Source organism: Urocitellus parryii, chromosome 1, assembly GCF_045843805.1.
Source record: "Urocitellus parryii isolate mUroPar1 chromosome 1, mUroPar1.hap1, whole genome shotgun sequence".
Classification (NCBI taxonomy): domain Eukaryota; kingdom Metazoa; phylum Chordata; class Mammalia; order Rodentia; family Sciuridae; genus Urocitellus; species Urocitellus parryii.
In genome coordinates, this window is record NC_135531.1 from 219,868,055 (window position 1) to 219,895,456 (window position 27,402).

Genomic DNA, 27,402 nt, shown 5'->3' on the forward strand with positions numbered 1-27,402 from the left:
GCTCTTATTTTAGTGCATATTTTTAGAGTCAGATTATCTAATTTCAAAGGGGGAAGAATTCTCGTTCCATTTTCATTGAGACTGCAGTAAGTTTAAAAACAGATTAATTTAAAAAGAACTGCCATCTTTATGTGTTATGACTCCTTTCCTCTTTTTGTCTAGTAGCAGGGATTGAGCCCAGGGACACTTAACTACTGAACCACATCCCCAGCCCTTTTTTTCTCTTTTCTTTTGAGAGAGGGTTTCTCTAAATTGCCTAGGGCCTCACTAAATTGCCGAGTCTGCCTTTGAATTTACAATCCTTCTGCCTCAGCCTCCTGAGCCACTGGGATTACATGTATGGGCTTCCACACCAGCATCAATCTCCTTCTTAATCTTTTTTTGGGTTTCAAAAATAAAGTACACCATCATATTAAGACAAATGAATTAAGCTGCCTATTTATCTTAGAACCTCTAATGTTAAGTATACATTAAGTACAATAATCAATATATAAATAATAATTTTAAATACTTTCCTAATTGTTGAAATCTTGACTTCACACTTAGTGTTGTGTTAATTATTTTAACACATTCTTAAAATGATTATTATTTATTAAAAATGGTTAATTTGCAAAAACCTACCTAATAGCTTCAAAAACAGTGTCTTAAAAATCATGCAAAAAAGTTTTGTGGCTTTTTAGTTTTTGAACAATTGGTATGTAGAAATTTAAGGCGTATATGTGATAATTTAATACGCAGAGTAGCAGGTTGATAGTTAAAAACGTATTCCTAGATTCTTTGGTGATAAATGTTTTAAAAATATCATGATCCTAGCATTTTATAACATCCCATAATGATTATTTACTCTACATTATGTTCCAGAAGTTATCTCTGTATGCATAGGTTCACAAAACATAGTATTCCTGAAATTCATATGAAAATAAAGTTTATAAACTCAAGAAGTACATTATATTAAAGGAAATTAAGAACATTATTAATAATTGCAGGCATGTCTGAAGTTTTAACAGAAAAAAAATGTGAAATCTTATCTATATACCATGTATAAGGAATTTGTAAAAAATATGTCTTAGTTTTTATTATATCTTATCTCTCTATTCTTTGGAGTTAACCTTTATTGAGAGCACAAAATCATAGACTTAAGTGACCTCTGAGGTCACTAAAGTATGGCTGCAGAAGAGGTTCTACACTTTTATTGTAAAGCATCCTATAGCGAGTATACTTTTACTATGATGTGTATGCTCCCACTTCTCCCAAAACATCAACATGATTTAGGAGAAAGAGCATAATAACTTTGGCACCAGGTAAACTTAGGTTTTGAATTTTGTTTGTTATATTATTCCATATAATTAGTTCTGTGGCATTATGCAAATTCTTCATAAGTAAATACATTGTACAAGGCTACGTGTAGAATAGACACAGTTTCTGTAAAGTACCAACAATATTATTATCCTTTAACCCTTTTATGTTGCAGCTTTTAAATGATAAACCATAAGTTAGTCAATAAAATAAAGCCTTAAAATTGTAAGTAGAGCACATTTTCTATTTATGCTTTATTTTGTTCTAACATATTTATGGCTTTCATTTAAAATCTAGGTCTGCAGTCAAACAGGAAAAAGTAGAACATACATGTTCAATTGGTGCCTCCTAAGTGAGAGACTCATGGTTTCAAGTCAGATCTCTACTGCTTACTAGTTTATATTTTTAAAGAAGTTAACCGACCTCTTTAAAGGTTGGATTTTTACATTGCAAAACAGAGTGAGCATGATTCTCCTATAAAGTCATTTTAAAAGGAGAAATGAATGCTGCATTTTGATCTTTGCACATTTCCTGGTATATTTTAAGTGTAGAATATATTTTAAATGTTTCCTGCATTATGACAATTTGATTGTGAGTTTTTGGCTTCATGATGACACAAATGTGATATGCATTCAGGAGAAAATTCACTTTGAATTTTGATGTTTTCTATAAATTAGTGATATGTCTTTCTATAATCTCTTATGATGTTGGGCAGTGGTAGCAAGTCACAGTTCCCAGTCAGCCACACAATCAGAGGGTAAGTAACTTGTACTCTATAACATAGTGTGTCACTAAACAGAACTTCCAGTTAAAGTATATTTTAAAGATTAAAACCACCTTTGCTCATTGCAAACCCAGGACTGCACTGCTTTCTACCAGAAGATGGCGATGGATGTGTCACTTGGCCATTTCAGTCCCTGTCAACCTGAGGTTCACTAGTCCATGCATGATGTGCATTGTTCTTAAGGTGTTGAAAATGATTAAATCTGTCAGGCTGAATAAATGCAAGCATGCTAAAAGAAAGATATAATAGAGAAAGACACTGTGATATGATGGAAACCAAAAATCAAAACTATATGAAACTAATGAATGTGCAGGTCCATAAACATCAATCTTTTGACATTAGAAATGATTCTTTAGGGCACAGCAGGATTACACATTAAGGTAAAATGTCAAGCCTAGGTAATACCAGCAGGACACAAACATTATTAATATTTTTTAAAGTAAAATGTTCTAGCACTGGTCAGAGGATTTTTCCTCATTAGCAGAAATGGATGCTCCAAAACTTAATGCTAAAGCAACAGAAGGTAAGGGATTCTGATAAGAAGGTAAAACTGAAGCACAGTGACAGATGCTGATGAAATATTCCTGACAGGTCAGAAATGGCTTGGTAGACTCAAGGCTTCTTCATTCAATATCAAAAGAAATGAATTAAGTAGCATGCATGCACAAGGATTCTTGGAACATTTGTGGACATTGTTGAGACAGGGTGACATCTACTCAAGACTATAGGAGTAGACATGCTTTCAGGATGCATATCAGCAGAAGAGGGTAATTTTGTCTTATGATTCTAAGCAACAACTTATTTAATGAGAATTCATCTATGAGTAGTAAAGTACTATGGAATTAAAAAAAAAAACATAAATTTACAAACATACCTTTGCAAACTAACGTTCACAGGCAGAGGGACTTCCTATGTTTCATACTTCTCTTCTCCCTCTTGGAACTAGAGGTTATACTTATGGCAAGGCACCTAGTAATGCTGACTTTAATCTGGGAATATGCTAAAACCCATATAAAGGTGTTTAAAACATATTGTCTTTTTGTTGTAACTTAAAAACATTCAGAAGATGAAGGGTGTGATTTTTTCAAAAAGATAAGCATGGTAATATTTCTTACTTTTTGCCATTTTGGTGAAAAGTTTTTAGAATTTCACAGATATAAACAGAATTCTTTTTTTAAAAAAAAGAGAGAGTGAGAGAGAGAGAGGGAGAGAGAGAGAATTTTAATATTTATTTTTTAGTCATCGGCGGACACAACATCTTTGTTTGTATGTGGTGCTGAGGATGGAACCCAGGCCGCATGCATGCCAGGCGAGCGCGCTACCGCTTGAGCCACATCCCCAGCCCAATAAACAGAATTCTGAGAAAAATTCCATGTAGTGGCCACAGAGCAAGAAGTAAATGAAAAGAAAATAATTCCTACCTTTTCTCAAATTTGTATTCCAGAAAATATCTCATTGGGAGATTTGAATTCCTAGATAAAGTGAATATTTAGGTAAAAATCATCTATGACTATTTAGTGGCAAATGTGTTCAACTCTTAAAGATTTCGCTTATTTTAACCATTGTTTTAATTTGTCCATTGGACAGTTTATTTTTAAAAAGATGTTTATTTATCATATTCTCATAAATAAAACTATTCAATGACCTTAAATTTCCATAGTATCACTTTCCATTTATGAAACATACCTGACCTCGTAGAATGACTACCTAGCAGAACAAGAAATGTTTGTGGTTATAAACTCTGACCACCAAACTTTAGTTCTTGTAGCAAACTCTTCTGAAAATACTTCTAACAAAACTGAGTGAAAAATGAGTATCTTCACTGAGAATTAAGGGAAAGAAGAGAGTTTTTAAGTTTGTTTTATTAAAACAAATCTAAAATTCTAACTAGTAGAAACCATTGGTTTACTGACACTTAAGGGAGCAAAATAGGTTTATTTTCTTTCATTTAGTCATTTGTTTACTCACTCAAGTACTATTGAACACCTACTCTTGCAAAGCACTGAGCCAGGGTATATGGAGAACATAACCACAGCAACACAGATCTTTGTTTGACTTAACTGGAACATCTCATACATATATTAGAAAATATAGTACCTGAAGTTTTTAATGAGTTAGGCAATGAATTGAGAGTTTCTAGATTACTTAGGAAGAGAAAAAATCCAAGTGTTCCAGTAATAGCACTGGTCAAAATGATGAATAGCCCATGAGGAAGTATAAGAATATTAATAGATACACTATAATTTCCCTACCAGGAATCCCCCTAGGTTAACTGTATAATCTTCCAACTATTTAAGAATTTGAAACTACCTTATCAAAAAAGAAAAGAAAAGAAAAGGAGAGAAAGACAAAAGGAGATGGGGAGTTGCTGAAAGAGAAGGGAAGGTATATGTTCAGAGTGAGGCACATCTAGAGTGAAAGCCAGATCTCTGAGAGCAATGGGTGAGGGAAAGTTGAAGACTCTCAGATTCCCATACACTTATATGTAATGTGTACAGGAATTAAAAAACAAACAAACAAACAACAACAACAACAACAAACACCAGTTGATCACATACCTAAACATAAGAGCTAAAACTGCAAAATGCTAAGAAAAATACATAGAAAAACAAATTCATGATGTTGGATTTGGGGATGATTTCTTTGATATGGTACCAAAAGCACAAGCAAAAGAAACAAAAGTAGATGAACTGGACATTGTCATTATGAAAACTTTAGTGCATCTCACTACCCGAGAGTAAAAAGGCAACCTATAGAGTAAGAGAAGATATTTGCAAATCATGTCATCTGGTCATAGATTAATATCAACAATGTAAAAGAACTTCAACAACTGAACAATAACCAAACAATATGATTTGAAAGTAAATAATGAATCTGAATAGACATTCCTCCAAAGCATATAAACAAATGGCCAATAAGTATATGGGGAAATGCTTACAATCACTGGTTGTTTGGGAAGTTCAAATCAAAACCACAAAGAGATACCACTTCACACCAAGTAGAATGCCTATCATCAAAAGAGAAAATAAATGCTGCTGAGAGTGAGAAATTGGAACCCTTTGCATCACTGCTGGCAATGTAAAACAGTGTGGCTGCTTTGGATAACAGTATGAAGTTTGACAGCTGAGAAAGGAAGGGTTCTCAAAACATTAAACCTAGAATTATTGTGTGATCCAGAAATTCTACTTCTGCATACATACTAAAAAGAATTTGTGATAATCAATATTATCCAAAGTATAGGTATGAAAACACGAATTGGTGGGAATATACTTTGTATACAACCAGAGATATGAAAATTGTGTTCTACATGTGTAATAAGAATTGCAATGCATTCCACTGTCATATATAAATTTAAAAAAAAAGAATGTAAAGAAGGGACTTACATAGGAATTAGCATACCAATGTGCACACCGACATTATTACAGTAGACTGAAGTGGAAACAATCCAAATACACACACACACACACACACACACACACACACACACACAGAGTGCAGCATAACCACACCACAGAATACTGTATAATCCAAAAGGGAATAACCTCTAAGACATGCCACAATATATATGAACCTTGAAAACACTATGCTAAGCAAAATAAATCAGACACAAAATGACAATGCTGTGTGATTGCACTGATCTGAGGTACGTAGTACAGTAAAATTCATAGATAAAGAAGGCAAAATAGTAGAATAGTAGTTACCATATGCTCAGGGGCAGGAGGAATGGGAATAGTGGTTATAACTATAGAACTATGTGAATGGACTTAATTCCTCCAAATTGAATACTTAAAAGTGGTTAAAATGTTAAATTTCATGTTATGTATTTTAGCATATTATTTTTAATACACAAAATTTCCTGAAATTTAGAAGAAAGAGAGAATTAGTAGGATACCAAAGTCACAATAATTAGCAACGGATCAATCCTGAGTAGATGCCAGGAGTTTCCCTGGTTTATACTTTGCCAGGCAGTAGACTTGTATGGACATGTCAAATAATAGACACAAAAATTAATCAAGGGCTGGAGTTATAGTTCAGTGGTAGAGCCCTTGCTTAGCACAAGTGAAGCAGTGGGTTCGATCCTCAGCACAACATAAAAATAGATTTTAAAAAAATCAATCAAAATATGGAAAATATCACTGTACTTTTACTACTCTTTAGTTCCCAGAATTTTGAACAGTTGAAGATACTTTCAATTTTAACCTTTGACATATTAGCCCTTTCTTCCCCAAGTAGTAAGTAATAAAGGCTTTCGAGAAATCAATCTGTTTGTAGATGGAAATAGAATATAAAACATTTACATGAAAATTACAAAAGAATGACAAAAAGATTATCTTGTATGACATTATGAGCTTCTCAAGCATTTATTCTGATCATGTGTCACCCATATCCAAAAAGGGACCCAGTTAACATAAGGCATACTCATCCCTTTACAAAATTTGTCCCATGCTAATTTTTATAAACTTTAGGGACGATTAATAATCTTTACAACATTAAGAAAAGGATCCTGTCTTCTACTACGTTCCCTCATGGTGTCTTCATTGCCACAACCCTGGTTTTCTTGCTGCTCTGTAAACACACCACACATGCCCTGAAAGCTCCTGAACTTGCTGTGAGTGGAATGAATCTCCATTTCCTTAGCTATCTCAATCTCTTCCTCACTTCTTTTATGACGCTCCTCAAATATTGCTTCTTGACTAATTCTTGAGCACCCTTATTAAGTAATTCCTTCCTTAATTCCCTTTGTCCTGCCCCATTTTTCTTCACAACAACTATGATAACACAATGATGGGGAGGGAGGATATTTATTTATTCATTATCTTTCTCTCAAAGCTAGCATCAGATCTCCATGTTTTGTTCTCTGCTGTGCCTACGGTGTCCACAATAATGCTTGAGTAGCTACTCAATATGTACTTCCTGAAGGAAGGAAGAGAGGGAATACTGGAAAAGGGAAGGAGAGAAGAAGTACTTATAAATTCCAGGAAATGTATAAATGAACAGAATAGAGATGCCAAGCCTTCTGAGAGCTGCCCTGGAGAGACTCAACACTCCTTTACCACTGCACTGGGAATGTCTGCCAGGGCCTCTCTCCCCACAAGCCTCAATGGCACCAATGCCAACCTGGATGCCAACTCCTGACATACACATTTTGGAGGCCAACCAGATGCAGCTTAATGGCTTGGTCACCAGCCCAAGACAAATCAGATGGAGTTTCAGCTCTGTTTCTTTTTTCTTATCTTCCAGTTCACCTCTTAATCAAATCCTCCAAAAGATCACCCTTTTAGAAGAGGATTTAAATTTCAGCCTTTTTAATCAACTTGAGTATATGCTAAAATGCCTTTTAACACTTTTGTGCAAAGAAAGCTTAAAATTGTCATTCAGGTTTGGTGAACCTAAACTGTGGCCAAAAAAAGTACTGTTCCTTTTCTGAGTATGAAACAAGAAGCATGATTATTTCTTCAGGATTTAGCAATGACAGAAAGCTAAACAAAGCCTCCAAGTCACGGTTAACTTACTTCTACCACATTCGTAAAAAGTAAATTACAGTGAAAAGGAGGTTTGTTTGTTTGTTTTTTAAATAAAAGTTGAGGACATAGTTGTGAAAAAAAAATATTTATGACTCCTTTAGCAGATGTATTAAGAACAAACTGCACATTAAGGCCCCGATGAAAATGCTCTCATGAACAAGATATAATTGGAACCCTTTTAATAGAGATTTATTGTGCTATAATTGATATATAAAAACAAATATAATGTATATAATCTGATGACTTTGGAGATATATACATATATCTCCAAACTCATTATCCATAATACCATACATGTCCAAAATTATAGCACCACAAAGAAATAAACTCATCTATTACCACCAAAGATTTTATTGTGACCTTTGCCTTATTATTTTTTTTTGTTAAGAACACTTAATATGGGTTCTACCCTCTTAAATCATTTTTAAGTATATTACACTGCATTGTTAACTATAGGCACTATGTTGTTCAGCAAAATCTAGAATTTGTTCATTTTGTATAACTAACTTTATGCCCACTGTAAATAACTATAATTTCTTCCTCCTATCACCTCCTAGCAACCACCATTCTATTCCCTATTTCCGTATTTTGACCACTTTAAATCTGTCATACAAGTGAAATTATGTATTATTTGTCTTTCTATGAATATTTATTTCACTTAGTATAATGTCTTCCAGGTTCATCCATGTTGACATAAATAAAATTTCCTTCTTTTTTAGGTGGACTATATCCTGTTCTACGTATATACCACATTTTATTTATCAATTCACCTCTCTATATATTGGGGTTTTTTTCCCTCCATACTTAGCTATTATAAATAATGCTTTAATGAACATGGGAACACAGATATCTCCTTGAATTTCTGAAAACCTTTGGATATATACCTAGGGGTGGGATTACTAAATCAGATGATATATATATTTTTAATTTTGTTGTTGTTGTTGTTGTTTGATGTTAGGATCAAACCTAGTACCTCATGCATGCTACTACTGAGCTACATCACCAGTCCCATTTTCAATTTTCTAAAAACTGTTTCAATGAATACATTACAGTTTTACATACTAGTGAGGTTCATTTTGACATATTCATAAATGCATATAACATAATTTGTTCCATTTCAATCCCCAACACTTCCCCTTTCCTTCCCTCCTCTATTCCCCATCTCCTTCCTTTATTAGTCTTCCTTCTATTGATTCATTTTTTTCTTAAATTATAGTTATACAGAAACATAGAATTCACTGTGATATATTCATACATGCCCATAGCATAATTTGATCGATTTAATTTCACAGTTCCTCCCTTTTTGCTTTCCTCTCTCCTCCTTAGTCCCCTTCCTCCAATCTACTGTTCTCCCTTCTATTCTCATGATATCCCCCTTTCCTTTAAAAAAATTCCTTATTTCTCTCTAGCTTTTGCCTATGACAGAAAACATTCAACCTGTGACTTTCTGAGTCTGACTTATTTCACTTAGCATGATTTCCCCCGCTCCATCGATTTAGCAAAAAATGCAATAATTTCATTCTTTTCTATGGTTCAGTAAGACTCCACTGTGTTTTATATACCACATTTTCTTTATCTATTCATCGATGATGGGTACCAGGCCTGGTTCTATAACTCAGATCTTGTGAATTGTGCTGCTATAAACATTGATATACATGTATTAGCCTTTGACTAATCTCCATACTGCTTTCCAAACTACTTGTACTAACAATATATGAGTGTACCTTTTCCCTATATCCTAACCAGAATTCATTGTTATTTGTATCCTTCATGGCTGCCATTCTAACTGGAGTCAGATGCAATCTTTGCATAGTTTTAATTTATACTTAACTGATTGCTAAGAATGTTGAACATATTTTTTTTCATAAATGTGTTGGCCATTTATATTTCTTCTTTTGAGAACTGTTAAGTTCATTTGCCCATTTATTGATTGGTTACTGGGGGGAGGTCTTATTGTTTGTTCATTGGTTCTTTTTTTTTTTTTTTTTTTTTTTGCTTTTTTGTTGTTAAGTGTTTTGAGATCTTTCTATATTCTGGATATTAAGGATATAGAAAATACTTGTTGGAAAATATTTGGCAAAAATATTCTCCAGTTCTATTGGCTCTCTTTCATGCTCTCAATTATTTTGTTTGCTATGTAGTGACTTTATAATTTGAAGCCAATTCTGATTGATTTTTGGTTATTATTTCTTGAGATTTTTGAGTCTTATGTAAGAAGTAGGTGCCAGCACTGAGGGAAAGAAACTACAGACCATTATCTCTGATGAACAAACACTAAAAAATCCTTAATAAAAGATTAGCAATCCATATTTAAAAACACATCAAGAAGATTGTACAGCATGATCAATTTGTTTTTATTTCATATGCAAATCAATAAATGTAATTTACCATATAACTAGAATTAAGGACAAAAATCACATGACCATATCAATGCACACAGCCAAAGCCTTCAATACCCATTTATGTTACATACACTAAAAGAAAAAAAAAAAACAAGGATAGAAAGAACTTACTTCAGAATCATAAAAAGTACATATGACAAACCCCAAACCAACATCATATTGAATAGAAAAAATTGAAACCACTTCTTCAGGATCAGGAACAAAGAAAAGATGTCCACTCTTACCACTCTTATTCCATATAGGAAAACAATCTCATTTACAATAGCCTCAAACAAAAAAAAAAAATACTTGGGAATACAACTAACCAAGGAGGTATATTTTTCATCTATAATGAAAAATATAAAACCCTGAGAAAGAAATTGAAGACCTTAGAAAGTGGAAAGCACTCCCATGTTCTCGGACAGGCAAAATTACTATTGTCGAAATGACCAAATTATCAAAAGTGATATTCAGATTCAATGCAATCCCTATTTAAAGATGCAACAATATTCTTCATGGAACTGAAACTAGAAAAAGTAGTCCTAAAATTCATATGAAAGAGTAAAAGACAGAATAGCCAAAGCAATACTGCTCAAGAAGACTAATACTTAAGGCATCACAATACCTGAGCTCAAATCACACTATTGACCTATGACAACAAAAACAGCATGGTATCAGTATAATAATAGACATGAAGACCAAATGAGTAGAAGAGAAGATAGAAACCTACATACTTACAGTCATTCAATACTTGACAAAGATGCCAAAAATTTATATTGAAAAAAAAAGACAGTCTTTTTAACAAATAGTGCTGGAAAAACTGGATATCCATATATTGAAGAATAAAGCCATATCCCTGTCTTTTGCCTCACAAAAATCAACTCAAAGTGGATCAAAGACCTAGGAAACACTGCAACTGCTACAATAAAACATAGGGTCAATATTCCAACATAACTGTATGAATACGTATATGTGTGTGTGTGTGTGTGTGTGTGTGTGTCCCAAATTCTTTAATTCCAGGATATAATACTTCAGATGAACATTGTCTTTTTCTTTCCTCATCTTTCACAAAGTCACTTTACTTGCTCTGCTTCTTTGTCTCCTAACATCCTGGATCACGTATATGTAATTCCAGTCCTTGTTTCTTCTCCATTTCAGAATGGACTTGACCCTAAACATTTCAAATATCTCTTTTAATAACATCTCCTCTTAATTTCTCTTTCTTCAACTCTTGCCTATTTTGGTTTGGATGTGAGGTGTCCCCCAAAATCTCACATGTGAGATAATGCAAGAAGGTTCTCTAACAGGGATTAATGAATGGTAACTGAAATGGTAGGGTGTGACTGAAGGAAGTTGGAGTTGAGGCGTGGCTTTGGGGTCTATATTTGTATTTGGAGAGTCTCATTCTATCTTTGCTTCCTGGTCACCATGATGTGAGCTGATTCCCTCTGCCATCCTCCAGCCATGATGCTTAGCCTCACCTCAAACCCAGAGGAACGGAGCTGGACTTCTGTGAACTAACACCTCTGAAACTGTGAGCCCTCAGATAAATTATTCCTCCTCTATAATTGTGCTGGTCTGGTCCTTTAGTCACAGCATTGAAAAAGCTGACTAAAACACCTATTTTGAGAAAGTCCTTTTTCTTGTTTTGAGGCTATAACATTAAGGCAAACAAAACATTTTTAATGGTGATAAAGTTAACTCAGAATAGTACGATGACACCCCTAGTCCAGGAAATCAAAGGCACACAGCCTATAAAACATGTTCCAAAAAACATTTTAAATGTATAGATATTCTTTACATAAAGAAAGCTCAATTTTAGTTTAACATAAAGGTAGCTCCTAAGAGTCAGTATGCAAGGTGAACACTTAAACAATCTTTAATCTTTTCTTCTCTAATATTGTGATTGCATCCTTTGCTATATTTGAAATTGCAAATGTACCCCCCCCCCTATTTTTAGCTCAATGATGGGTTAAAAAGCTTTTTATGAGTACTTGGCAGTCTAACAACCAGGTGTGGGATAAGTGCAAATGTATTACTGGGACACACAAACACACATAATTTTCTTTCCTATTAAAAAAAAAGTGTATTCTATTCAAACTTAGTACTCACTGTGAGTCTTTGGAAAGTTTAAGTGACATCTGAACCTCAGTGTCCCCACCTGAAAGGATGCTTGTGAGAAATTAAAGTGAGAATTTGAAAATCCATTAAATTTCTGCTGGGCATAAATGAGATATAAGCCCACCAGAATTCAGATATAAGCCTGCTAAATTAATGTTATTGTTGTCAATAATATTAGCAAGATGTCAATTTTGTCAGTTATATTTTCCCTATGGTAAGGTATTTGTTATTATTTATTTTATATTTTTCTGATATTGTCTTGGCCATTTCTTGCAACACATAGCCTGTTATTCTTTTGGATAAAGATTTGTGAATTTCTGAAGAAAACAATCAATTGGAACTATTAAACTATTACCCTTATTTCATGCTTTACTTTACAAGATCCTCGTTTTATTAACGTATAACCAATAAAATTAAGTAAGTTAATGGACGTTCTGGCAGATATTTTTCTCCATGCTCAGATACATTATTTGCTTGTTTAAAATTCAGATAGATATTTCTGTGAGTGAATTACTGTAAAAAGTTTGATTGCCATAATTAAATGAGAAATTTCTGAATATACTTTAAAAATCTTTTTCTATAAAAGTAGATATTAGTTGTTGTAAGATCCCCAAATATAACATCTAGCATATCACCTCCTCCACTGAAATGCTCTTCTTTAATGAAGCATTCTAACAGACCAGGATCAAAAACATAAAGTGCAGTTGGACACAAGAAATTCTTTTTTTTTTTTTTTTTTTTTAAAGAGAGAGTGAGAGAGGAGAGAGAGAATTTTTAATATTTATTTTTTAGTTCTCGGCGGACACAACATCTTTGTTGGTATGTGGTGCTGGGGATCGAACCCGGGCCGCACGCATGCCAGGCGAGCACGCTACCGCTGAGCCACATCTCCAGCCCAGAAATTCTTGATTTTGAACATCCCTTCATGTTTTGCTCCTAATTTGTTTTTAGATAATTAATATGAGCTTTGTGGCAATGACAAATAACAATATTTTATCAACATAATGTTATGAAGTATTCAAAATGAAGTTCCTAAATTAGAGTTGTAACATTATAACTGTCTTTAAAACTAGGGGAAACTACTTTACCAGCGTCCATTGGAGTTGGATACAAAGGAAAAGTAAAAATAGATGCCATCTTCAGAGATCAACTTTGAACAAGCTTCTTATAATCCTATCAGGTCATCTGGCAGACTTTTAGCAGTGAAAGTTCACAGAATGGCTAAACAAAGAAGTGCTTTTTCAAATTCATATTACATCCCTATGAAACTTCCCACCCCATTTGTATTCAAAATAAAATCACAATACATTCTATAATATGCTAAGTTACCAAATATCCAGCTGCTTTTTCATTGAACACCCACTTATCATGTGTGAGACATTCAAGTGGCTGTTTTTACACACACACACACACACACATACACACACACACGTATATATATTCACCTATACATCTATACAACCAGCCCTTACCAATAGATATTACCAATTTTACAGATACTGAAACTGCCTTTGAGAAATTAACATTTGACTAAGACTGCATGATGAGTGAGAGAAATATCTAGATAAAAAAGCTTTTATCTCTACACTAATTTGAACACAAATCTATTTCTCTGTGCTTTTAAAACTTTATAAAAATATTGTACAAAGACTCAGAAATAAAGGAGGAATGTAATATGAATTTGAAAAAGTACTTCTTTGCCTAGCCATTTTGTGAAACTTCACTGCTGAAAGTGTGACAGATGATCTGGCAGGATTATGGGAACCAGGTTCCCAGTTGATCTCTGAAGATGGCATTTCCCTCCTCCAAACCTGAATTACCAGAAACCAAGTTTGTATACGGAAACAAGAATATATATTATGTTAAGAGGGAAATAAAATCATCACTTCAATTATTTGCAAAGATTGGTCCCAGTTCATTTCCCTAGAAGGAAAGTTAATTTCATACCATCACTCAGAGAAAGTGAATACATTACTCACCAGTAAACTATTATTTTTTATTGCTTTCAAAATTACTTACAGTTGATAAATTACCTTTACAGTAAGCCCTAAAGGAAGTTTTTCCATTGAACTTGAAAGAATAATCACTTAGTGGAATTCAAATCAATACATGAAATATGATATTTGATCATATAACATTTCTTATTTTTTTGTTTTATTCTATATGGGATTAAATATTTGTTTTCTAATTTCTAAAGTATCAAGCCTCACAAAGATGACCAATTTTAAAATATTTATTTGGTTTAAGATATGTAATTTGAGGGCTAGGGATGTGGCTCAAGCGGTAGCGCGCTCGCCTGGCATGTGTGCGGCCCGGGTTCGATCCTCAGCACCACATACCAACAAAGATGTTGTGTCCGCCAAGAACTAAAAAATAAATAAATAAATATTAAAAATTCTCTCTCTCTCTCTCTCTCTCTCTCTCTCTCTCTCTCTCTCCCCCCCCTCCCCTCTCTCACTCTCTTTAAAAAAAAAAAAAAGATATGTAATTTGAAATAAGCAACTAATTAAAGTTGCCAGACACTACATCCAGTGAAACTGCTTCTATTTGAAAAAAACAACTTGAGCTGGGATTGTGGCTCAGTGGTAGAGTGCTCACCTAGCATGTGTGAGGCACTGGATTTGACCCTCAGCATCACATAAAGATAAATAAATAAAGGTACTGCATCCATCTACAACTAAAACAAAATATTAAAAAAAGCCAACCTTACCAGGACACTCTATGGAGTCTAGTTTGGCATAGGACATATATAAAATTTCATTATCAATCTCTTGAAAAATGTCTTTGTACTTTTATGTTATTGTATCTTTCTAATCTTATTAATCTTTCTTTAGAAGATGAATTTTTCTAGTTATTTTCACTAATAGTTTGACCATAAAGTGGAGTATTTACTGATATATATATATATATCACATGTTTAAGAGAAAAGGAGTAAAGAAAGTATTTGGGTAGGAAAGGATGCTAGGTTAATGACAATGTAAATGCACTCACTTCCTGTAAATTCCCAAGTGAACAAGCCCAGGTACTGTTGAAGTGTTAACATATTTTGATAAATGTTTCAGAAAGCTTTTTTAAAAATCCAGGGAGATATTTTAAAGAAATTCATGATCAGTAAGAACAATCTCTCAAGTACTCCACAAAAAAAAAAAAAAAAGAAAGAAAATCCTAATGAATAGCAATAAAACTACAATTAAAATAATGGTGTGTTTTAACAATAATATATGGCATTTGGGACTGACTATTATATCTCTTTAAAAATCCAAGGGTATTCCATTTCCTGTATGAAAGAAGCAATAGTATCATGCTTTCACTTATAGTAAATTCTTATTTGAAAGAAAGAAGAGGAAAGAACTATTTTCTCAGTTGGGCTAAAAAGATGTAGAATAATTCAATTCTATTCATTATATCAACTCAAAATTGTCAGTGGCAGATGAAGTGTACTGGCACTGTCTGGGCATTCCCTCTTCCTTCCCCTCTTCATCATGGTCTGGCAGATTTCCTTACCACCCATAAGGGTTTCAGTCCTTGGTACTTCATTCCACTTTCTGCTGCCAAGAGCTTATAGCTTTTCCTGTTGCCTAGGGTGATTTCCTTCCAGCAAAGCAGAGAGGAAAGAGTAAGTAAAAATCTTCAATGAAGAAATTTCATTTGGTAGGATGTCAAGACACCAAAACTGTTGTCTGATATTCCACAAAATTATTCTGTTCACGTTCTTTGAATGTTCTCTCATAAATCTTCATATAAAATTATTTTCATAACATCTCATAATTTTTATTTTATTATGACCTTGCCATCTCAGAGTGGTGATCTAACTTACCTACTTCTGAAGGAAGATGTGACAGTCCTTACACTCCTGTGTAAGAATAAATTAGCTAATTTGTGATGGGTAAAGTGGAGGACCATATCCAATTAGTACACAGATATACTCCAAAACTTCATAATGACTCCAATATGCTAATTTAATAGAAAATTTAACACAATCCCCAGTGACAATTCATGAAATAATTTAGTTCTTCAAGATGAAACATGATAGACAAAATTTTCACCAAAAAACAAACAACAAAAAACAATGTGGTAGGCCACTTGTTAATGTTAAAGAAAATCATTAACCAAAGCTGATAACCCATCTGAAAGCTAAAATTTCAACAAATTGTTAAAAACAAAACTGCTAGTTAGTGTAGCATATTTAAGTGCAGTCTTGAAAAATAAAAATGGTAGGAGGACCTATGGCCACACAAAGTGTATTTGTAGTAAAATTCTAGTGTGTATATGACACTATTATTCATTAGTATAACTTTTGAAGCCCTTGTCTCTATCCCAGTAATAGTGGTGGGTCCTCATGACCCTTGTCTCTCCCTAAGCCGTCCTTGGTGAGTGCTTTGTATTTGTGAGGTAATTTGTTCCTTGTACCTGGAGTAAAAACTGAGATCAGTTACACACTCAATCTATGGTCCCAGTCTCATTGGATCAGGCTTCTATCAATTGAGTTCACTTCAAAGCCTATATTTATTTTTTAAAAAAAATTAAGCTTAATAATTACTGAGTGGCCCTTAAATCCTTGGTAAAGATGCAGACTCATAATGTCATCAATGTAGATTAGGAATCACTTGCTAAAATCATATTAGTTTATGCAGCCTAATTTTTCCTTAAAATATATTTTAATCAAGTTGTGGTCACTGCCTTACTGCCTTACTTATCTTTGAACATATTATCACCTATACTGATGAAAGAGGGACTATATCTCAGGACATTTAAATTATACCTTCTCAAAATCATAGCACAGGGTTCCAAACATCCTGGATATTCAATGTATACAAAATCGAATCACAAGATTTCCAGCATTGGTGAGTACTATGGTGAAATAATTCATGTCTTTTTATTTTGTATTTATATAAATATATGCAACCCCCCTCCTGCCTCATGCCAGGCACTATTCTGGAAGCTGGGTCAATATAAAGACATAGTCTGAGTTCCCTTGGAGCTCCTAGGTATGCAAATCTGCAAAATACCTGCCTGCTATAATAAGAATCATGAAGGAATCAAACAAGGTACCAAGATCAAGAGGAAAAGGGGACAACATACTGTGACAAGGTGATCAAGAATGATCTCTGAGACAGAGATCTTTGAGCTGATATTTAAAGTTTGAGAAAGAGCTAGCCATGTAAAGAATGTGTGAATGGGGATAGTCTCGGCCTTGGAGACAGCATGTGAGGTCTTTGGGAGTGAAATTGATATTGCTTCATGTGCTCCGGGTGCTAAAAGACTAGTGTGGCAGAAACACATAAATCAGGGGAAGATGGGTTCTGTTGAGGTTAAAGAGAAGGAAGAGATCAGTGAGTGAAATGTATGCTAAAAGAAAGAAATCTACTGTTATTGGTAATCAATCTGTTTCTGTTTTACTTTTTAATGCAGTGATGAGCCAGTGAATGCTTTTAAGGAGCAACATGAAGATACTGTTTCTAAGGAGAGTGAATTATAGGGGAACAAATTATGGGAGTCAAGAAACAAATGTGAAGCCCATAAAATAGGACTGCATGCAGGTAGATTATGATGATGAGATGAACTCATTGGGTGGCAGTGTAAATATAGAAAATACAGTGAAAGATGTATATTTGATATGTATAATGGAATAGAGACATGTTTGCGACAAATTAAATGAGTCTACATACAGGCTGTACAGGGGTGAAATAGGGTTATGAGGAAGGGATTACAATCAAAGATGACTTCAACATCTGGTAAATGATGGAGCCACTTATTCAGACTGCAAAAATTTAGGGAAAGGATCTGAAACACAGTTTCAGGAAAAATTGTGAATTTTGACATTGAGAATGTTCCATTTATTTTAATAAAATTTAACTCCTTTACAGGGTCATGTCTTGTCATACAAAAATACTATATGAACTTCTAGCACTTCATTGTTATTTACATTATCTAATAGAAATAGAAGGTATATAAATGTTTTTATTATCCATGCAAATTCAAACTTCTATTTTTTTTCTTACCACAAAGAAAATAGGTTGGACATATTAAATAAGGCAAACAGGACCCTGATTTCTCTTCTTTATTTCTTACTTTTTCTTTGCAGCTGAAACTCACCTCAGCAACAGGTAGCAAAAACACAGGATGACTCCCATGATTATCTGTGGGCCCTAGGGGAATAAGTAGGCACAGGGATACTTTTGGCAGAGAGCCAGACCTGACTCAGCTTTCTTCCATAGAAGCATCAGGTACCCAGGGAGCCCAGCTCTTTACCATAGGAGTCATGGTCTATCAGACACCCAGTCTTTGTAAAAATGTCATTGTACTCTTTGACTATACAATGATTTACCTGTAAGAGGGAACCTCCCTTTAAGTGTCTAAAAAAAAATTTTAGAAAGTATCTGAAGCAGAAAAATCATCAGCTACCTTAATAAACAGTTTATTTTCCATTACATCAAATGCCATATTTTGTGAAGCATTTTGTAATGAGCTAATAATCATGAAAATTTCATATACAGGAATCACCTAAAACCAGCTTATGAATAATGTATTTAAAAAAAATCTTGCCATAAATTCTAAGAAAGTAAATTCTAAATTCTAGTTTGAATTTTTAAAAAATAATGTGAAAAGAATCTTAAGACGTTTCATTAAAATAGACAAAGTAATAATCTGTAGATTATATATAAATAAGTTTTACTGAGGTTAAAGCAAAAATAATAAATATATCTTAAATTAAAAAATCTAAAAGAAAAACACCTTTCTTTTGTCCGTAAGGAAAAAAGAAATAGAAAAGAATATTAACGGTGCTAATGAAAAGAATTAAACCTCCCACCACTAACTGAAAATCAATTATTCTTTTCAAAGCTTATGTTGATTCAGCCTTTATCTTATTAAATCAACCTTTGGAAAAATTTCTGTAAGCTTCTCTCTCATGAATAGCTTCAGAGGACGTACAGTTGACTACAAACGTTAAAACTTTGAAAATAGAAAGTGCGTAAATGTGAACTAAAATCATAAAAACTAGCATTAAAGTTTTTAGTTTCATAATTTTGCTTTGATCTTTTGTCTTTAACATAAGGAGCGAAAATGTTTTTGTTTTCTAAAAGCACATGAAAGTTTGGGTTGACGCAGATAAAAAGTTCAAATGATTTTGGGTCTGACCTGAATTTCACGATTAAGGGTTTATAAGTCGCCAGAACATAAACTGCGCTGAGCAAAGGGGAGCTAAGCCTCCTTGTCCATTATTCCCGTCTGTGTGCTCTTAAGGGATGCGGCGCTTCTTAGATCTCCCACAGGTGGCATGAGCTATACTGATTCTGCGCGCTCAGATTTACAGATGGGGAATACACCACATGTTTTTGGTTGGGAAAGAATCATGAGCTGCCCCTGGTACTGAAAGTCATCTAGCAGTTCTGTCAGCAGATACCAAAAGAAATAAAAGACAGGAAACCATTCTGTGTCCCTGCCTTTCCTCAGCACAACTGTTCAGAACCTGGCACTAAACCCACAGGTTCAAACCCAGCAAAGCAGCAGCACTGCTATTGACAGAGTTTGCTTTCAGTCTCTCTTCCTCCAAATGCAAGGATCACCCACCAGCTTCTTTCATTTCTACTTTCCAGGTGTTGTAAAACCCAGTGACCAAAACCAAGGCGTGTGAAAATGGGTACAGGTGGGTGTGGCAGATCATTGAGTACGGGCGAGAGCCTGGTAGCTTCTCTTCCCGCTAGACTAGAGGAGCAAGAAAAAAAGGCACTTACCTGCGACCTTGACAGCGGTTCATGCCCGCCCAGTGGCCCTGCAGAATCTAGCCCAGGGGAGAGCACGCACTGCAGGAACCCTTCCTCTCTCCCGGCCTCTCTGCTGCTCTTTCTTCCTTTCTTTGGTATCCTGTTGCTCCGCGTGTGCCCGACACTACCAGAGGCTGGCACCCAGTCCAACCCCCAGTCTGCCGAGCCGGCGGTATTGGAACCAGACAGCCGCAGCTGGAGCGCTGAGTAGGGCCTGCACCGAGTCTGAGCCCCTCCTTCCAGGGCGCGCCCAGGGAAGCAACAACCCCGCCCTCCTCAGACAGTAGCGCCGCTCTTTCTCCCTCCCTGGCTCTCTCTTCGCTCGGGTCCCCAACCCTTGCAAACCTCTTTCCAACTCTGCAGGCGGTCGCAGGGCGGGGACCAAGCTAGGGGCGCGGTGGGGGTGTTGCTGCAGCCTCTCTACAAAGCGCTAGTGAAGGGAGGAGGGGGTCGCACAACGTCCGATCCAGGGCCACCTCTTTGGGTGGGGCCTGAGCATGTGTGCGCCTGTGTGTCCAGGAGCCAGATAGAGCCCTTCCCTTACTTCACCCCCGCCCCCATTATCCCCTTCCTCCCTTCCAGCTCAGCAGAATTGGCTAACGTTTCCGAGAAGCCACTTTGTTAGGTTGGTGGCAGAGCGGGAGAAAAACTCTGGGGTGGAGGAGGTGGAGACCGGTGGCAAAGAACTGGGGCTGTGGGAGTGGGTGAGGAGCCAGACAACACCGCCTGGCCCTGGGCTCAGGGATTCGAGGCTGGGAATTAGTTCCTTCCCTGGGGTTTTGCTAGTGGAGAATGGGGAGGTGGTTGGTGCTGGATACCTGTCTCTGGGCTGTGATTTTTCTTTTCTTTTTTCTTTCTTTCTTTCTTTCTTTCTTTCTTTCTTTCTTTCTTTCTTTCTTTCTTTCTTTCTTTCTTTCTTTCTTTCTTTCTTTTTAATAATCAATCTAGTTGGAGTCTTCAAAGCAGGCAAAAAATGTATTTTTCTTGAAGGTGGAGTAAGAGACTGTAGTAGGTGGGGAGGGAATCCCTGGGAAGGAGTTGCCTTTTCCCAGACTTTGGACCCCTTCATCTAGTTGTATCATCAGTGATGTGGGCCAGAATTTCAGAGCTTGGAAGGAGCCACTGTGAAAGAAAATCTTTATAATTGCGTGTGTGTGTGTGTGTGTGTGTGTGTGTGTGTTCTGTACAGCCACCTAGAAGGAAAAACAATGAAAATAGGAATGAATTATCTTTTTCAAAAAGAAACAATAAATTTCCACCAAGGGGAGAAGGCATGGTTCTGGGGCACAGGGAATTTTAGGATTCAGGCCTAATTAAAGGACAGGTCTCTATGTTGTTATTTGCTTCCACATCCTTATTATGGAAATGAGGCTTAGTGGTAAACAACAAGGGTTATAAGCTCCAGGGCCTGCCCAGCCCTGCTGCTTTCTCAGCTTCCTGGGTTTGCCCTGAGACTTTGAACCTTCTATTCTTGATTTGTAAGATGTGCTACTGAAGGAAGAAAACTTCCAATTCAGAAGCTCTACTTGGAACTGAAGTATGTCACTTCCTATTCAATGCCATATGCTGAAGGAGTGACTTTCTCTTCCCAGATTGGTTTCAGACTTAGGAAAATTCAATTGTAATAAAAATTACAGCCTCTTTGATTATATGTGATGCATGTAACTTTTAAGCTTGATTTTAGGCCTGGGGTTGTAGCACAATGGTAGAACATCTACCTCCCATGTACAAGGCCCTTGGTAAACTTTATTTTTTAGCAGTTTTCAGTTCACAGCAAAAGTAAGAGGAAGGAATAGAGTTTTCCCACATACCTCTTGCCCTCAGACATGCATAGCCTCCCTTCCTCCCTCCACCCTTACCAGAGTGGTACAGTTTTTTTGTTTTACAGTGGATGAACTTTAATTGACACACCTTTATTATCCAAAGTCCATAGTTTACAATAGGGTTCACTCTTGGAGTTGCATAGTCTTTGGGTTTGAACAAATGTACAATAACACTTTCTTGTAGGGGACAGATGAGGCAAGGCACCAAAGATAGCAGGTTCAGAGGGTACAGCTTTCACTGTAATTAATTATTCCCCTGAACCCTGAGTTCAGGTAGTTTTAGAACTTTATACCCAGGATGTAAAGGGAGGGGCTCAGAATTTCACAGTCTGCAAGTTCATGTAAAAGCAGCTTTTTCATTCACTGTTCTTTCACTGTTTCACCCTTCAAGGACAACACCTGAGAAGGGGAGATCTTCTTCTCCCCTTTCTTTCCTCTCCCTGTCAACTGTTACCATGGAGCCCAATTGATAACTTCTCTTATCTTAGAAATGTAGAGATCTCTGTGAAGCTCTAGCTCAAGGCCAGACGCCTTGTTAAAGGATCTGTTTTATTTCTTTAATCACATTTTGCATTTGCAAACACACTTCTACAAACTACTATACTGGATAAATATTCGTGAAAAACTAGTAAAGGGGTGTTCAACACCTGGAGTCCTGATTTCTTCTAGGCCAGTAGTCAAGTAAAATAGAGCAATAGGAAAATAGGAAGTTTACCTACATTGAACTCTTTTGTAGAGACTCCTTTGCTGATACTGCTAAAATCAATTATTGTCAAGATTTCTGGAGAAGCTTAATTAAGATTTTCTATGGAGGAAGAGGTACCACTACAACGTATCCACGATTATCTTAACATACAGAGTAGTTTCACTGATCTAAAAAGTTTTATACACCACCTATTCATCCCGCAATGCTGGGAAACCATTGATGTTTCTAATATCTCCATCGTTTTGCCTTTTCCACATTGTTCTATAAAGGAAATAATACAGTGTGTAGTATTTTCAGATAGGTTTCTTTCATTTAACAATATTTGCTTAACATTTTTCGTGTCTTTATATGATTTATGGCTCATTTAAAAAATATATTTATGTTTTAGTTGTAGTTGGGCACAATTCCTTTATTTTACTTATTTTCTATGTGGTGCTAAGGATTGAACCCAGGGCCTTGCGCATGCGAGGTGAGTGCTCTACTTCTGAGCCACAACCCTAGCCCTGTAGCTCATTTTCTTTACAGTGCTAAAGAATACTAGAGTGTCTGGATGTACCACAATTTACTCATTACCTACTAAGTAACATCTCGGTTGATTCCAAGCCTTAGCAATTATGAATAAAGCTTCTGTATAGAAGGATTTTTATGTGCACAGAAGATTTCAACTTAATTTAAACGCCATAACAAAAGACCTGACAAGGGGCTGGGGATGTGGCTCAAGCGGTAGCGCGCTCGCCTGGCATGTGTGCAGCCCGGGTTCGATCCTCAGTACCATATACAAACAAAAGGATGTTGTGTCCGCCGAAAACTAAAAAATAAATATTAAAAACTCTCTCTAAAAAAAAAAAAAAAAAAAAAAAAAAAAAGACCTGACAAGAACAACTTAAGAGAAGGAAAAGTTTATTTTGGCTCATGTTCTTAGAAGTTTTGTGCATGGTCAGACAATTCCATAGCTCCAGACCCAAGGTGAAGCAGAACATCGTGACAGAAAGGCATGGTAGGCAGAATACAACAATTACTAATAGGGCATTATGTAAAATTGTGGATGTGTAACCGACGTGATTCTGCAATCTGCATTTGGGGTAAAATTGGGAGTTCATAACCCACTTCAATGTAATGTATGAAATATGATATGTCAAGAGCTTTGTAATGTTGTGAACAACCAATAAAAAAAAAAAAGAAAGAAAGAAAGAAAGAAAGGCATGATAGGGGGAAGCAGCTTAGGACATGGCAACTAGGAAAGAGAGAGAGAGAGAGAGAGAGAGCGCTCTGCTCAACAGGCACAAAATATACACCCCAAAGTTACACCCCAGTAACCTATTTCCTCCAGTCACATCCTACTTGCCTATAGTTACCACACAGTTAATTCATATAGTGGATTAACCCACTAATTAGTTAAGGTTCTCATAACCTAATCATTTCAATGCTGAACATACTTGCATTTTCTAAAATATAAACTTTTGGAGGACACCTTCTATCTAAATCATAACACAACTCATTTGAGTTAACACCAAGAAGCAAAATGATTGTACTGTTGGTGATCATTTGTTTAAATTTGTAGGAAATTGCCAAACTGTGTTCCCAAATGGCTAGAACATTTTGCATTACCATTAGCAATGACTGAGAATTCCTGTTACTCAACACCCTTGCCAGCATTTGGTGTTATCCTTATTTTAGATTTTGGCCATTCTAATAGGTATGTAGTGGATTTCATACCTATTGCTGGTACCAAATGTGTTGCGTCATGTTGCTTCAATTTGCATTTCCCTTTTGACCTTGGTATGGATCACTTTTTTGCAATTAGCATATATTTACTGAGTTGTCAAATTGGTTGGTGCATTTTAAAACTAAGTTGTTTTGTTCTTCTTAGTTTTAAGAGTTCTTTATGTATTTCAGGTTGTTATCAAGTGTGTCCTTTGCAAATATTTCTTCTAGGCTGTGACTTATCTTCTCATTCTCATGACAACTTTTGCAGAGCAGAAATTTTTTAAATTAATGAAGACTAACTTACCATTCTTTTTCTTTCATCGAGTATTCCTTTTTTGTTGTATCTAAAATGTTATCACCTGGCTGGGTAGGGAGCTTGCCTAGCATGCTTAAGGTCCTGGGTTTGATCCCAGTGGATGGGGGATCATCACCATACCCAATGTTGCCCCAGGTTTTTTCTGTGTTATCTACTAAGAGTGTTATAGATTTGCATTTTACTTTTAAGTCTTTGATCCATTGTGGGTTAATTTTGGTGGCCATTTTTGTGCCACCTTGCTAAAGACCTCTGTATCTAAGTTTTCTGTTGCACAGCCACTGAAATTAAAACTGGCTCCAAAAGACCTTTCTGTTACTCTCTGTCATCTGATATCCAACCTCATCACAAAATAATCCATCTGACATTTAGAACAATTAGAACTCACAGGATTTTAAATCTATTTTTCTTTTCTTTCCTTATGAAGATGTATTAAGAACACCAAGACTCTACCTGAAGAAGACAATTAATGAAAAAAGATCAATAATTCTAAAGTTATGAATATGGTAAACAGATTTGAACAACAGATCCTACAATACCCAAAGCATTTAAAGAAACAAAACTGAAAACAAACCAGATCATTATATTATAGATTATGGACTAAACTCATCAGATCTATTATTCCTAGAGATGAAAAAAAGACAAAAGTTGATTTAAGATGACTTGGTGAGTGATGGCACCATATGGACTGATTATAGGAACTTAGTGTCAACTTTGATGGCTAATGCACTATCCAGAAAACATCAATTAAGATATTGATAGGAAATCCAGGCTCAGTGGATAGTGCTTGTAATTCTAGATACCAGGGAGACTGAGGCAGGAGGATCACAAGTATGAGGCCAGAATCGGCAACTCAGTGAGACCCTGTCTCAAAATCAAAAATAAAAAGGGTGGGGAAGGTAGCTTAGTGCTAGAGTGCTCCGGGGTTCAATCTCCAGTCAGTGCAAAAAAAAAAAGATAGTGACAGGATATTGGACTGGATGATCTACTGTTTAATGATGTGCACAATGCTTAATATTAATATTAATATTTTAATGGACAGAAAAGTACTTCCCACCTGTGGATTGGAAAGAGATCTGATGTTACTTTTCACCTGCCACTAAAATGATATGGATATTAAATATAGATTATCCATCTCTCTCTGTATATATTCCACTCTAAGCATCCATTCATAAGCACATGCTATTCCCAATATACCTAGGCTCTTGTTATGATATGTCTGAGGGATCCCTCCTAGAATTTTGCCAATGAGTTTATTGGAAAAGAATGGTGCATATAATTTATTGTTTTTCCCAACTCTATTTTATCTTCCAGCTGTTTATTTTCTTTCCTTTTGTTTATCTCATGTGCCACTCCCAGTCTCTAGAACATTCTGTATTGAACAAATTATGAATAATATAACAACTGAAGAAAAGAGTTTCTTCAATGTATCAGCATCAGAGTGTTTTCTGGTTTAATCTGCCATAGTTTTGACTATTTTTTGCCAGTAAACTCATGTGAAGAAAAAGAAATATATCTTCACCTTCCATGTAATAGATGCTTAATAAGTATGCTGATTGATTAAAGTTATTTATGAAGAACTGTTCCCACAAGGTCAAACAGCCCACTGAAGAATCCATTACTAGAACAGTGCTTTCTGTGATGTACTTTTTGATTAGAACTGCTGTTATTGATATCTCCTTTTTCAGGAAGAAAATTCTTAAACTACACAAGGAGACAAAGTATATGAAACACCATTTTTGGACTTGTGCAATGTAGTGTAAAAGACTGTGATTCCTAAAGAAGAGAAATAAGATGAACCTATCATTAGCCCAGTTCACCATGTGAATGTAATTTCAAGACTGTAACTCAGAAAAGAGGAACCCCAAAAGAGTTCAGCAATCTGCCCAAGTTGAGAAGGTAGACAGTAGAGTTGGAGAGGCTGAGGCAACTATCATTTGCTGGACAGAATACCTGAGAGAAGGAGGATGCTTACAGAACACACCAGGGATCTGAAGCAGAATGCCCTCAAGCTTTTGAGAACAGAAATACCCAAGGCTAGAAAAAGAGCTAATGTTAAGCAGTAGGTTACAAAAGTCCTAGACCTCACAAAGGACTGGAAATAGTTTATGTTCATCCTAGTAAAAGTGGAAAGATCTCCTACAGGAAATACTGGGTAGAGGCTTATGAAGAGTATTATCTTAGTGGCACACTAGCTGCAGTCTTAAGTTGCTCTAAACTTACTCTGGCAAAGCTTAAAAGCAAGACTTTTTCAAAGGATCCAACTGATTTCAATTATTTAAATCTAGCCAGAATGAAGCCAACACTTTTAAAAGAATACAACAACATAAAATTCACATTGACTGGCAACCCACATTAATATATATATATATATATCAGGCATGGAAAGAAGAAGGAAAATACAAGACACAGCTAATAAAAATCCATCAGTAAGAACACATCCAGAAATTAGCAAATGAGGACATTAAATTCTGTAACATAAGTGCTAAGTATGCTCAACATAATAGAGAAAAATCTGAAGATCATGAGGAGAGAAAGAGAAGATATCAAAACACTAAAGCAGAACTTCTATGTATGAAAAACAGTATCAGAAATGATAATTCACTGTATGTAAAAGCAACAGTTACTACTTTGGATAATATTAAAGGAATATGTGAAGAATGGAAAGTCAATGACTCCTATTATTTTAAACTTTATGTACAGCCCATTTTTAGCAGTTTGACTACTATCTTTCCAGACTTTTATTCACCTGCATAAATAAATATATCTTTAATACTATTTGAAATGATGAAATATTGATGCAATAATTGTTTTATAGTTATAATTCATAGGAATCTGTGACTATTTTTAACTTTGAATAAGAATTTTAATATATTTACCCAATATTCTATATGCATATTAGATTTATAAATTTACTCTCAAGTATCAGGAATATGCTTTCATCAAAGATATATAAAGAGGCACTAAAGATACTTTCAAA